Source organism: Convolutriloba macropyga, chromosome 7 (genome assembly GCF_964194025.1).
Source record: "Convolutriloba macropyga chromosome 7, txConMacr16.3, whole genome shotgun sequence".
NCBI lineage: Eukaryota > Metazoa > Xenacoelomorpha > Acoela > Convolutidae > Convolutriloba > Convolutriloba macropyga.
Window position 1 is genome coordinate 51,395,079 of NC_134474.1, and position 13,286 is coordinate 51,408,364.

Here is a 13,286-nt window from a genome sequence, read left to right on the forward strand (position 1 = left end):
ATTGAACGTTAAAACAAATAGACAAAATACTGTACTTGAAAGGATATATAACGAAACTGATGTAACCATAAGTAATCTAAATTAGGTTAATAAATAGCTACTAAGCAGGAAGCCGAGTGCGTGCGGGGTCTATTATTAACATAGAATCACAAACGGTGAAGGAAAATTTGCGATAAAAGATAAGAAAATAACAGCAATGAGGTTATAAGTTCCTTGCAGGTTTCATGAAAATCAATCAATTCAGAAAAGCTTAGTACTATGAAATTTGAATGCTCAAAAACCATAAATTAACAGCCGGCAGATTGCCGAAAATAGCCGCGATAGACGGTTGTGGCCTTCCATGGAATTGAAACAACTAAAGAAATAAGACACAGATTGACCACCAGTCCTTTAATAGACCACTGGACTTTTTGGGTTAGATTCAGACTGTCAATTTTATGAGACACATACGCTCTATGAGGAAAAAGCCCTAATAGAGCTTTTTCAAAATTAATATTCGAAATCAAAAACTCAAGACTCTAATACTCAAGAATTAGGGCATCTACTTTTGGCACTACTTAGATGCACACTATTGATCTTTAACTAGTAAATGTTTATAAAATCTTAAGTTCATTAAGTGCGTTCAGAAGTGATTTTTGAGTGAGGTAAGTCACGCAAAGGACCTAAAAGCAGAACAAATGACGTCACGCACACAAATTTTAACTGCAAAGCAGTAGAAGTCACTGAAATTGAAAAAGTCAATGGTCGCAAGAATCATCGATAGAGACGACGAATTAAAAAACATAGGAGGACAAGTCCTCTCATTCATTCTCTGTTTAAAAAATCCTAAAAAAGGGCCGTGTACACCATCCGGCATTGATATATATAGCACACATAGGGAACTAGAATGGAAGGATTAAAAAAAATGGATCATCAAGGAATAAGCAAATGAATAAAGATAAGCAGCCAAACACTCAGTGCAGCCTTCCCTCCTCCACGACGGCGCTAATCGAAGTCTCACTGAGAACACGAGGCTTGAGGGCACGACATCCCCTCAAGCAGAGAACACAGCTCCTCAGAAGTGCGAAGCTGATTTTCGTTCGGATGTAGCTTATAGTGTCGGCGTACGGCTCTCCGCGTTTTTCGCTGATCTTGGTTGCGAGTTGTTTCATAACGCGCGATGCTGATGGACCTGGACCACCCGAACAAGCAAAAACCAGTGCACTGAAGCTGCTGAGTTCGGTTTCGCGGATTCGCTCTTCGTACTTATTACGCTTGATGCTCTCGTGATATTTGTATGCATCTTTTATGGTCTTAGGGCAGCTCTTCGCATGAGGGTTGAAAATCTTCACATCGAAGAAAGTGCGATTAAAGCGGGAGCCCCACAGACCGTTTGCCTTGATGTCCAGTCGAGCGTCATCATCAGTGGTGGTGGAATTACTCGAGAAAATTTCTCCATCGAGCGACTGAAGTTTTGGCTCTATCTGTACATCGTGGCAAACGTCATCCATCAGGTTTGCAAACACATCTCTAGTTTCTTTGTGTCGTAGGTGCGTATAACCGCCTTTGGCGCAATGGAGGGCATGGGTGAGGCTGGTGACCCGGCCCTTTTTTAGGATTTTTTAAACAGAGAATGAATGAGAGGCTGGTGACTTCAAAACATAGGAAGACAAGTCCTCCAATTTGATTTCAAAAATCATGAAAATGTGCGAATATATCTTTAAAAAAGACAGCCCCCAATACAGTTCAAATTAATTGAATTGTAAAAAAAAACCACGATATCCCCAATAATAGCCGCTATCGCTTCGCGGCTATTAACAAAACTTAAGACCTTTTCCTCTATGCACCCCAATTACAATTTAAGTGTACTTACCTAATTAAATTAGAAGGTGATGTGATAGGTGACCTTTACACCGCTACGCTTTTGGAGGCAACAAAAGTTAAAATGGCAATTCAGGCGACTAAAAATAAACTTTAAATGAAATTAGCCAACTTCGGGAGAGTGGCATTACTTTGTTTAATGAGTAACATATCTTATGTTTTATGTTTATCTAAATAAAGCTTAGCACAAATAGCTCGACTCATTCGTTCGATGACACCTTATGTTTAAATTATTTGTTCACATCTTTTGTGTGATGAAAATGTGCCTGTCCTATGCCCCCCCCCACGAAAATATACCATCCATTTTTACTTATTAACGGTAAATGGTTAATCGGTAAGCGGTTATTGGCAGTGATAAAAAAAATTATATTTAACGAAAGTATTTGAACTTTTTTCAGGTACTTGATCTTTTGGGTCTTTCTCGTTACAGCTCCCTCCTCCTTTCCCATGAAATTATAGCCCCCAAAATGAGAAAAAATAAAGGGGTTTGCTCTTAAGCCGCGTAGGACAATCCAATTAGCCTAATTGTTGTGATAAACTTATTAAACAGCTTATTATGAAAATCCGGGTATCTTGGGTGTCCGTCCTCTCGAACGATTTTTAGAGCCATACTGATATGGTATTCTATATTGGTGCAAAACGAAGATCAATTGGTTTTAAGCGAGACATTATTCTCTGACACGTGATCAGCAATTCTGATATAAACTGTTTTCTTCTAAAGCGCCTAAGGTAGATACTTTGTTGTCTCGTAGGTGTCTGAGGCAAGTTTACAGTTTTTAGTTTGTTTGTTTTTCACCGCACCTGAAGTAGACACTTTGTTGTCTTGTAGGTGCTGGCGAAGAACAACTTCCTTTACCAGATTTTCTCGCCCAAAATAGATTAAGCTCCATCGTTCTACTTATTAAATAGATTGTATGCGAAATATGACAAGGAAAAAGTCAACCAGTAGTGGTTCAGACTTAACCTGTCCACATTGCTCGTCAACAGTTGATGAAACTACAAATTCTACTGGGTGCGACAAAAAGCCTTGAAGAAGCTTGCGAGATTGAAGACAACCACAGAGATTGAATTCAAGGAAGACAAAAACAACAGTCTACAGGAAATCAAATCGACACTGTCAGATCTGAAAGCTAAGTCAACTACTTCTATAATTCCTTCCCAACCAAAACTGCTTAATGTCAACAATGAAAGCTCCGCAAAGATAGATACTAGTTTGGAAATAAAAATTTCGGGTATACCAGAATTTTCCTCGCAACCAAATTGAAAGTATTCGGTCATTATCCAGAATGAGATTAAAGAGACTCAGCGAATCAATGATTTTATTGGAGAAAATGAAAACACAATTTCGAATATCAGACGATTAGGTAGATTTACCAAATCAAGGTCTAAACCAAAATCACTGTTAGTGAGTTTCAACAATTCCTGGACGGTAAGAAAATTGCTTGCAAACGCTCATGAAATTGACTACTTTAGTCAAGACATTGGAACAAAGATCTTTGTTATTAAGTCTCTGACCAAGGAAGAGGAAACAAAGAGAAGGAATTTGTAATCAAACGATATAAACTGAATAACGAAGAAGGATACCTTCGCAACAAATTTCGAATCTTCAACCAGAAACTCTTCTATGGGTCTGAAATTGAGGTTTGTCAATGGTGACTAAATGTGAATCAGGAGTCCGAGGAATATCTCGAGTCCTTTGTGTTCAATATACGTAGTATAATCAATCGAGATAAACGCACTAGACTTGCTAACTAAGTAAATTTGAGAAATTTAGACTTCTTCTTGCTTACAGAGACATGGCTTCATTGCTCATTTCACGAAAACGAACACTTTCTTTCCAATTACGCAATATTTAGATCAGAAAGAAAAGCTGATAACAACACATCAAAACATGGAGGTGTTTTAATTGCTATCAAGAACATTTTTGTCTCCAGACAAATTGCTCTTTATACAAGCACTGATCGAGGCGTCCTAGCATAATCTCTCAGTTTTAATTCTCGAGATGTTTTACTTGTGTGTTTTTATGTCCCACCGAATTCATCTAGTCCCCGTCCTTATGCTATATCACCTCAAGATCTTTATCTAGTTTTTGAGTAAATCTTTACATTGTCAAGTCAAAGTTCTTCTATTCAACAATTAAGTATGTTTATTTCAATTCGCCGGAATTTGATTGGCACGATTACTCAGCTAAGAACTCAGATACACAGAGTTTTATTGATCTAATTAGTTTTTACAGCTTTCAGCAGATTATTGATTTTCCTACTGCAGCATCAGGTATCCTCGGTCTCGTCTTAGTCAGCCCAAAAACAGAAGTTATATCCTGCAAGAAAACTAATCTGGACATTAGTTTGTTATCGAATCATGATGCAATTGCCCTTAAAGTTAGAGTCAGAATCCTAAGCTCCTCGTATCTAAGGGAAACAAAAAAGATTTTACAACTTTTACAAACTTTTTTTACAACTTCTGTAAGGCTAGATTTGATGTGATGAATAAACAGATAACTGAACTACTTTTTCATGGATTTTGTTGGAGTAACATTAATGTTCTGCTCGAACAGTGGTACGATTGGACCCATAATATTTGAAGACGTTCCAAAAAAGACAATGCATCGATCTCAATTTTCACCGTGGATTAAACCGCTTACATCGAACGCAATTAAGCGCCCTGAAACAGCTAGAAGGAACCATGCAAACAATATAAAGAAAATAGCAATGCTAGAGGACATTGCTGAAACTGTGATTGAAGAAGATAAAGCAGAGTTTGAATCAAAATTAGCAGCATCCCGATCCATTGAAAAACTTTTCAATTACTACAGAAACTTCAGGTCGACCGCAATTCCCAGCTCCGATTCCTTTAGGAACGAAATAGCTAATGATCCTGTTTGTCAATGCTCTCTTTTCTCCAAATATTTTGCTCCAATTTTCAAAATTTCATCCAGCTTCGTACCGAACATTTCGCCCCCGTTGCTATTCTTATTTACAGATTTTGACATTTCCCAACAAACGATTAAAACGATATGCAAGAATTCAGATGTTCACAAAGCAAAAGATCCGGACGAAATTTTTGCAATTGTATACAAAAGATGTTCAAGGGCAGTCAGTAAATCCCTAAGCCAAATTTTCTACAAAATAAAACAAAATAGTGTTTTTCCAGGTAGCTGGAAAAAGTCAGTAGTCGTTCCCACCTACAAAAAAGGTCGTAAGTCAGATGTAGAGAATTTAGGCAGGTTTCTCTTCTAAAATTGCATCTAAAATTTTTGAGCGTTGCTTGTTTATATGTCTTTACCGGCATTTAGAACCAATATTCCATCAAGCTCAAAATGGTTTTCAAAAACGTCGCTCTTGCGTCGTTCAACTTTTTTTTTACCTAGAATCTATCTATAAATCAATTGACTCAATAGAAATTTTTGAACTAATTTATACCGACCACGAGAAAGCGTTCGATATGGTTGATCACGGCATTCTTTTTACAAAACTGTTCAATCGTGGTGTCCGCGGGAAAATTATCAAATTACTGCACTCCAACCTAATTGGAAGGACACAAATAGTTAGAATCAACTGTCGTTTTTCTGAAAGCGTTAACGTTACAAGTGGAGTTCCGCAGGGATCTCTTCTGGCATTTCTCTTCTTTGTAATCGACGTCAACGGTTTACTTGAAACTTGCAGAGTTGTTGTTCCTCTCCTCTGTGCCGACGACGCTAAAATCATATCGGTTAACAAGTCCAGTCTTATCTGTCAAATGGATCTTACTAGAGTGATGAAGTGGAGTCAAAATCACAAACTTCCCTTATATTCGAAATGATGCTCTCATATCTCAATGTTTAATTCAACGCATCACTTCAGTTTCTCCGAAACCTTGATCGAAAAAATACACATACAGAAGGATTTAGGAGTTCATGTAACAAATGATCTTAAGTGGTACAACCACATAAAAAAGTGCGCGAACAAAGCGCTCGGAGTTCTTTTCATGTTAAAAAGAAGCTCACCACACCTAACTCCGTCAGCTAAAATAAACTTGTACAAATATTTTTCCCATTTTGTTATACGGAAACGTTTGTTGGTTTGCTAATGTAACAAGACAGAAGTACTCGAAAGTGTGCATAAAAATAGTTTGAAATGGATCAACAAAACGAGCAATAACAATTATAAAGAACTACTTTATTACAGTCGTATCTTACCGTTTTCTTTATATCTACAATTACAGGATATACTTTTTCTTTTAAAAAGTCATGTCAACTTTGGCATTGACCAGTTTGTCTGCATGAGGAACACCACACATCATTACGGAGTGACAACGATCTGAAAATCGATCATTCAAAACCACGTCATGAAATCTGCCAACAAAGCTTATTCTATAGAACTTGTGCTCTTGTGAGTAGACTTCCACAGAGTATACAAATTGAAATGCAGCGGGTTTGAAAAGTCGACTACTCAAATTTCTGTGGCATCACTTTGAAACAAAAGTTACATCGAACTAGTCAGCGATACGTGGAAAATTTAATAGCAACCATATACAAAAAAAGGGACACAGTCCCTGCGCCCGACGACACCGAAGGGACAAATCACTAATACTACTACTACTACTACTACTACTACTACTACTACTACTACTACTACTACTACTACTACTACTACTACTACTACTACTACTACTACTACTACTACTACTACTACTACTACTACTACTACTACTACTACTACTACTACTACTACTACTACTACTACTACTACTAACACTTAAATTCCATAAAGAAATAAAGGAACAATGACAATAAGTGCAAACAAGTTAATAAAATGCATATAAGTTTGAGCTTATCTGGGTTTATTTAATCCAGGAAATGCTGTTCGACAAAACTGTTGAAGGGGGATTTAGACTCTCTTTTCGCTTTCTGTCGTAAGGTGATGTAGTTCATGTTGTTCCTTGAGCAATCTTCTTCAAGTTGATCAATCCACGTCTTGCGTTGACCCCCTGGAGCTTGTTTAGCATATCGATATTTTTCTGTCGATTCCCAGGTGAAGGCTCGGAGCACTAGACGATCGTCATTCATCCTTAGGATATGGCCAAACCATTTCAACCGTTTAATCATGATCATCATTGCAGAAAGTGTCGACATACGTGATCTAGGCAGTACTTCTTCATTTGTCACCCTCTCCAGATATGAAAAACATAGTATCCTTCGCAGACAACTGATGTGAAAGCTCTCAAGTTTCTGTTGCGTTGATTTACTCATGGTCCACGTTTCAGAGCTATATAAGACCACTGATAACACGAGCGCTCTGTATAACTTGCATTTGAGGGGAATACTATGTTGTTTGCTCTTCCAAGGCTTCTGAAAACTCGCAAATCGCTGTCTCCCTTCAGCCAGCTTGACACTGATTTCCTTTAGGTCACCATGTTGCAAGCTCACGAAAGAGCCGAGATACTTGAAAGCTTCTACATTTTCGAACTCCACTCCATCTCGATCGTAGACATTGCAGGAGAAAATGCGAGTTCTTCCAGCCTTTTCTCTGCCGCAGTATCGTGAATCGTGAAATCGTCTGCCTTTCACAGTTGCGAATTTCCTAGTGCACTTCTGACAAGTGAGGCTTTTCTCTAGCCCAACAAACTTTGACGCGCTGTCATCGACCCTCTTCGAATTCTTAGACTTGCAGAATCTGGCTTCATGCACTTTGCAGCCTCTTGCAGTGTCGAAGCGACGTTTACAACCTGAACATACACACTTATCGTCATCAGAGACCGTAAATGATCTGTTATTCGCCGTAGACACTAGATCAGCAACCACTGACCTCTCGTCGCTGCTAACTGTCACAAGCTCAGCCTCCGCTGAACTTTTCAGTCTCAGTTTCTCACCAGCTAGTGTCTCGAACCAGCCCGCATTCTTCTTCTTGCCCACCAGCACCTCTCTGCCAATGAGTAGTCGGGATTGGTTTTCGGCCTCAATGAGAGTCCCAAAACGGCCTTTGCGGTATCCTGTAAGAACTTCCACGTTCCTTTGAGCAATGGGTACACTAGCTCCGGGTTTTTCGCATTTAACACCCATATTCTTTGTCTTCCCAATATTGATCATTAGGCCAACAGCCTCGGCTAAAGATTCAATTCTATGTAGATTTGCTTGAACTTCGGAATCAGAGACGCCCAATAGGGCAACATCATTGGCGAAGTCAAGATCAGCAACACAGCGTCCAATGTTGATTCCTCCTTGAACTGAATTAGCCAACACATAGTTTATCACAAGGCCAAAGAGAATAGCCGACCATACATCACCCTGGCGAACACCAGTTTTTACGTCGAACATCTGGCCCTTCTCGCCCTCTGTCTTGACGCATCACTTGAAGCCTTCGTAACTGTTGCGGATGACATTCACATTTTTTTGTGGGAGCCCGTAATGTTTCATTATCTTGTACATCATCTCGCGGTCCACCGAATCGAATGCAGCGCGGAAGTCAATGAAACAAAAACTGACGTCCAACTGGAAGGCCATGCATTTCTCTAGTATTTGCCTCAACGCAAACAATTGGTCAGTGCAGCCCGTTCTTTTTCGGAATCCGCATTGTTCTTCTCTGAGCACTTGATCAAGTGCATCTTTGCATCTATTCAGGATGATTGACGCAAAAACTTTTCCAGGTACCGAGAGCAGTGAAATTCCGCGATAGTTCCCACACTCAGATCTTTTTCCTTTGCTGTTGTATAGCGGGACAACTTCTGCTAACTTCCAGTCTTGTGGAAGATTTTCTTCAGTCCAGCACTTGTTGACAATGTCCCAAAGCCATTCAGCGATTCCAATATGCGACTTTAGCTTTTCGGCAGAAATATCGTCTGGTGCACTTGCTTTACCGTTTTTCAGTTTACGCACGGCATTTAGAACTTCATCAAACCGAATTGGACCTAGGTCTATTTCAAGACTCTCGGATGCTTCCATTATGCTCAATACAGAATTGCCGCTTGTCGTGATTGGATTTAACAGATGCTTAAAGTGCTCGGTCCAACGTTCCAACCTTTCTTCTTTTGTTTTCAGAGGCTCGCCTGTGGTTGAAACTAGTTTACTTATATGAGGACTCCACTTCCGGCATAACTGTTTTGACTCCCCAAACACTTCTTTCAGGTCACCTTTGTCTGAGTGATCTTGTATTATTTCACCTTTGTCTTTCAGCCACTGTCTTTTGTCTGATCTTAACGCTTTTCGTACTTCTTTGCAGCAGTTAGAGAACACTAGCAGCGCCTCCACGCTACTATGCTTCCTCAACTGTAACCCGGCCCGTTTCCTAATCAAAGCCAGCGTTTGAACTGTAATCCAGGGTTTGTGCACACGCTTTTCGGGGATGAGTAATTTTGTTGCCGCTGCATTAAGAGCCGTTCGAAAATTTGCCCAAGATTGTTCTACGCCTTCAACAATATCGCTCTCATCAAGATAGCGTTTCACTTCTGCGCAGAAAGCTTCACGCGTGACTTCATCGCGCAACTTGGTAGAGCAGACTTTCGGTTGACTGCTTGGCTTATGTGCCACTACTTTGAATCGCACTTCGGCAATGACCATTTCGTGATCGGCGAGAGTGATCTTTCCCCTCCTTGTCCTAACGTTGTGCAAACAACTCCTGTGCCTCGAACCGAATAAGATATGATCTAACATCTTCTTTCGCATCTGTTGGTCAGATGGGTTAAATGTATACCGGTGCACTAACCGGTGTCGAAACCAGGTTCCACCAATCAACAGGTCATGAGAGACAGAAAAGGACAACAATTTTTCTGAGTTATCATTCTCCTAGCCCATTCCAAAGGGGCCTCGGCAAGGCATATTACCAAGCTGCTCAACTACTACTACTACTACTACTACTACTACTACTACTACTACTACTACTACTACTACTACTACTACTACTACTACTACTACTACTACTACTACTACTACTACTACTACTACTACTACTACTACTACTACTACTACTACTACTACTACTGTTTCAACACTTTAATTCCAAATATGAAATAAAGGCACGGTTGGCAACAAATACAAACAAAACAAGAAGAGTTATTTGCTTGGTTATTCTGTGAAGTGCTGTACGACGAAATTGTTGAAGGCATTCTTTGACCCGGTTGCTGCTTTCTCCTGCAATCTGGTGAACGATACTTTGTTTCGTACACAGTCTCCTTCAATTTGACTCATCCATGTTTTCCGTTGCCCCCCAGGAGCGCGTCTAGCATGGACGTATTGATCGGGCGGGTCCCAATGGAAGGCACTGCGGGCTAATCTTCCTGGTTCCATTCTCTGGATGTGTCCGTACCATTTTATCCGTTTGAGCATGATCATCGTGGATAGTTGGGGCATTCGTGATCTTGACATAATTTCTTCGTTCGTTGCTTTCTCCATATATGACACACGTAGAATTCTCCGAAGACAACCACAGTGGAAACTCTCAAGTTTTCTCTCCATTAATTTCGAAAGAGTCCAAGTCTCTGAGCTGTACAGCACGGCTGATAAAACGAGTGCTTTGTACAAATTGCACTTGAGGTGCACGCTGAGCTGCTTGCTCTTCCAGAGATTTTGGAAGTTAGCAAACCGTTGTCTACCTTCTGCAAGTTTGCAATTGACTTCCTTCTCCATGAGGCTGACATATGATCCGAGATACTTGAACGCTTCTATGTTTTCAAACTCGTTTCCGAGAACATCTTATACTTTGCAGGAAAACACGCGTGTGGCAACTGCTTTAGGTTTGCCACAGTATCTCGATTGGTGAACTTTTCGGCCATTGACTGTTTTGAACTTTCTTTCACACTTGTCACAGGTAAGGCTCGCCTCTAGTTGCTCGAACTTTGACTTGTCGACGACATTCTTTGACAGACCGGCTTTGCAGAATCTTGTTTGGTGCACTTTGCGTCCGGTAACTGTACTGAATTGCCGCTGACAATTCTGACATCTTAAAGACTCTTGGTCAGCCACCACTGACCGACTCTCATTTTCTAGCGACTCTGAATCTGCTACCGCAGATTGTTGTGAAGCTACCAACGCTGGCTTAGCCACCGCTAAGCTTTTCAATCTTAGCTTCCGGCCATCTTGTGTTTCGAACCAGCCCGCTTTCTTTTTCGTTCCCAGCAGCACCTCCGTGCTGATGGTTAGTCGTGACTGACTAGATGTCTCTGCCAGGAGTTCTAGTTTGCCTTTATGTGTTCCAGTGAGTATCTCCACGTTATGTTGGATATTAGGCACTGCAACAACATTTGGGCTGTCGCATTTTACGCCCATATTCTTTGTTTTGGCCACATTAATCTTCAGACCAGCGGCTTCCGCAAGGGCCTCGATTCGGTGTAGGTTTTCTTGCACCTCACTGTCTGAGACCCCCACGAGAGCAACATCATCAGCAAAACCTAAGTCAGCCACCAATCTCCCAATGTCTAATCCTCCAAGCACCGAGTTAGCCAAAATGTAGTTGATGACAAGGCCGAATAGGATTGGGGACCACACATCACCCTGCCTAACGCCCGTTCTGACATCAAATAAGCGTCCTTTCTCACCTTCGGCTTTGACTCGACATTTGAATCCATCATAGCTGTTTCTAATGATGTTTCCTGCACTCCCAGAATATCCAACTTGTATTGCGCCAGATCCATTTTCAAAGCCTCTAAAGATCCGGCTTGGGTCAGTGTTCTGACGTTTAAAGTTGCAATTCTGAGTTGGTTCCTCGGGAGAATCTTAGCACCCCTTACCCGGGACTCGGGGCCATGGTTGGTACTACTACTACTACTACTACTACTACTACTACTACTACTACTACTACTACTACTACTACTACTACTACTACTACTACTACTACTACTACTACTACTACTACTACTACTACTACTACTACTACTACTACTACTACTACTACTACTACTACTACTACTACTACTACTACTACTACTACTACTACTACTACTACTACTACTACTACTACTACTACTACTACTACTACTACTACTACTACTACTACTACTACTACTACTACTACTACTACTACTACTACTACTACTACTACTACTACTACTACTACTACTACTACTACTACTACTACTACTACTACTACTACTACTACTACTACTACTACTACTACTACTACTACTACTACTACTACTACTACTACTACTACTACTACTACTACTACTACTACTACTACTACTACTACTACTACTACTACTACTACTACTACTACTACTACTACTACTACTACTAATAGATGACTAGTGATCCTCCATTATGAGACATCACTGCATCGTAAATCCACTTCTCTCTTAGCTTAAGATTTTTATTTAGCTTTTTAAGTTGCTCTCTCCTTTACTGTAGAGCACTTAGAGCTCTTATTAAGGTTAGCTACAAAAAATTTTCTATTGGAAGAAATTGTCCCCATCTAGCTTCTATAGAAACCATTTGAAAATTCAGAGCCGCATTGAGGGTGATTCTCAACATGAGCCAAATTCAAAGACTTTTATCTGAGGCCAAAATGACAGCAGAAGAATCAGCGCAAGATAAAAGCGATTTTACTGAAGTGCGGAATAAAAGAAAACAATTCAGAAAACAAGTGCCCACCCCAACCATTAACGTAAGACCTATGATTGTTTCAATTGATCCAAAACCACCACAAATTCAGTGTGTAAAAGCAACCAAGTCAATTTTTCCATCCGTTAAGATCAAGCAAGTTAGAGACCTGAAGAACAATACCGATTTCTTTATTCAACCAGAGGACCTTGCTTCAAGAGAATGCCCAATGTTTTCACTAAACCTAAATCAAGCTTTTCTAAATTTCAAACTGAATGCCAGGAACACACTTCTTCAACCCAAATCTAAACCAAGCTTTGTCATTGTAAAAGTTCACCACAGCATTACTGAAGATGAGGTAAAAGAAGAACTCCTAAACAACAACGGAAAGAATGTCGCCAAAGTGTCAAGAATAACTAGTCGAGCAACTGGCCAACCAACAAAATTATTACGTGTGGTAACCGAATCAAACAATCAAGTCAACGCAGAACAAAAACATGGCGTCAAAATAGGCTGGCAGCTACACCAATGCGAAGCAAGCCGAGAACCACCACATGTAATGCAATGTTTCAAATGTCAAAAATTTGGCCAATCAGCAAAGGAATGCACTAATGCAATTCGATGTCTTCGCTGCTCGCAAGATCATAGTGTTAAAGAATGACTTGTTGCGAAAGAAAATGCCAAATGCTCAAATTGTGGTGGCGCTCATGCGACAGTTTATCGAGGGTGCCCAGCATGTCAGCACAAGTTAGCAGAGGCCTCGTAAAAGGTAAATGAGAATAAATTCTCAGCCCATGGCCAACAAATTGAAACCTCAAGCAAACACTGAGCTAAGGCCATCAACGGAAAAATTTCTGTTGTAGTAGCTGAAGTATTGAGCAAAATACAAACAGATCTTAACACTATGTCTTACAGTGAT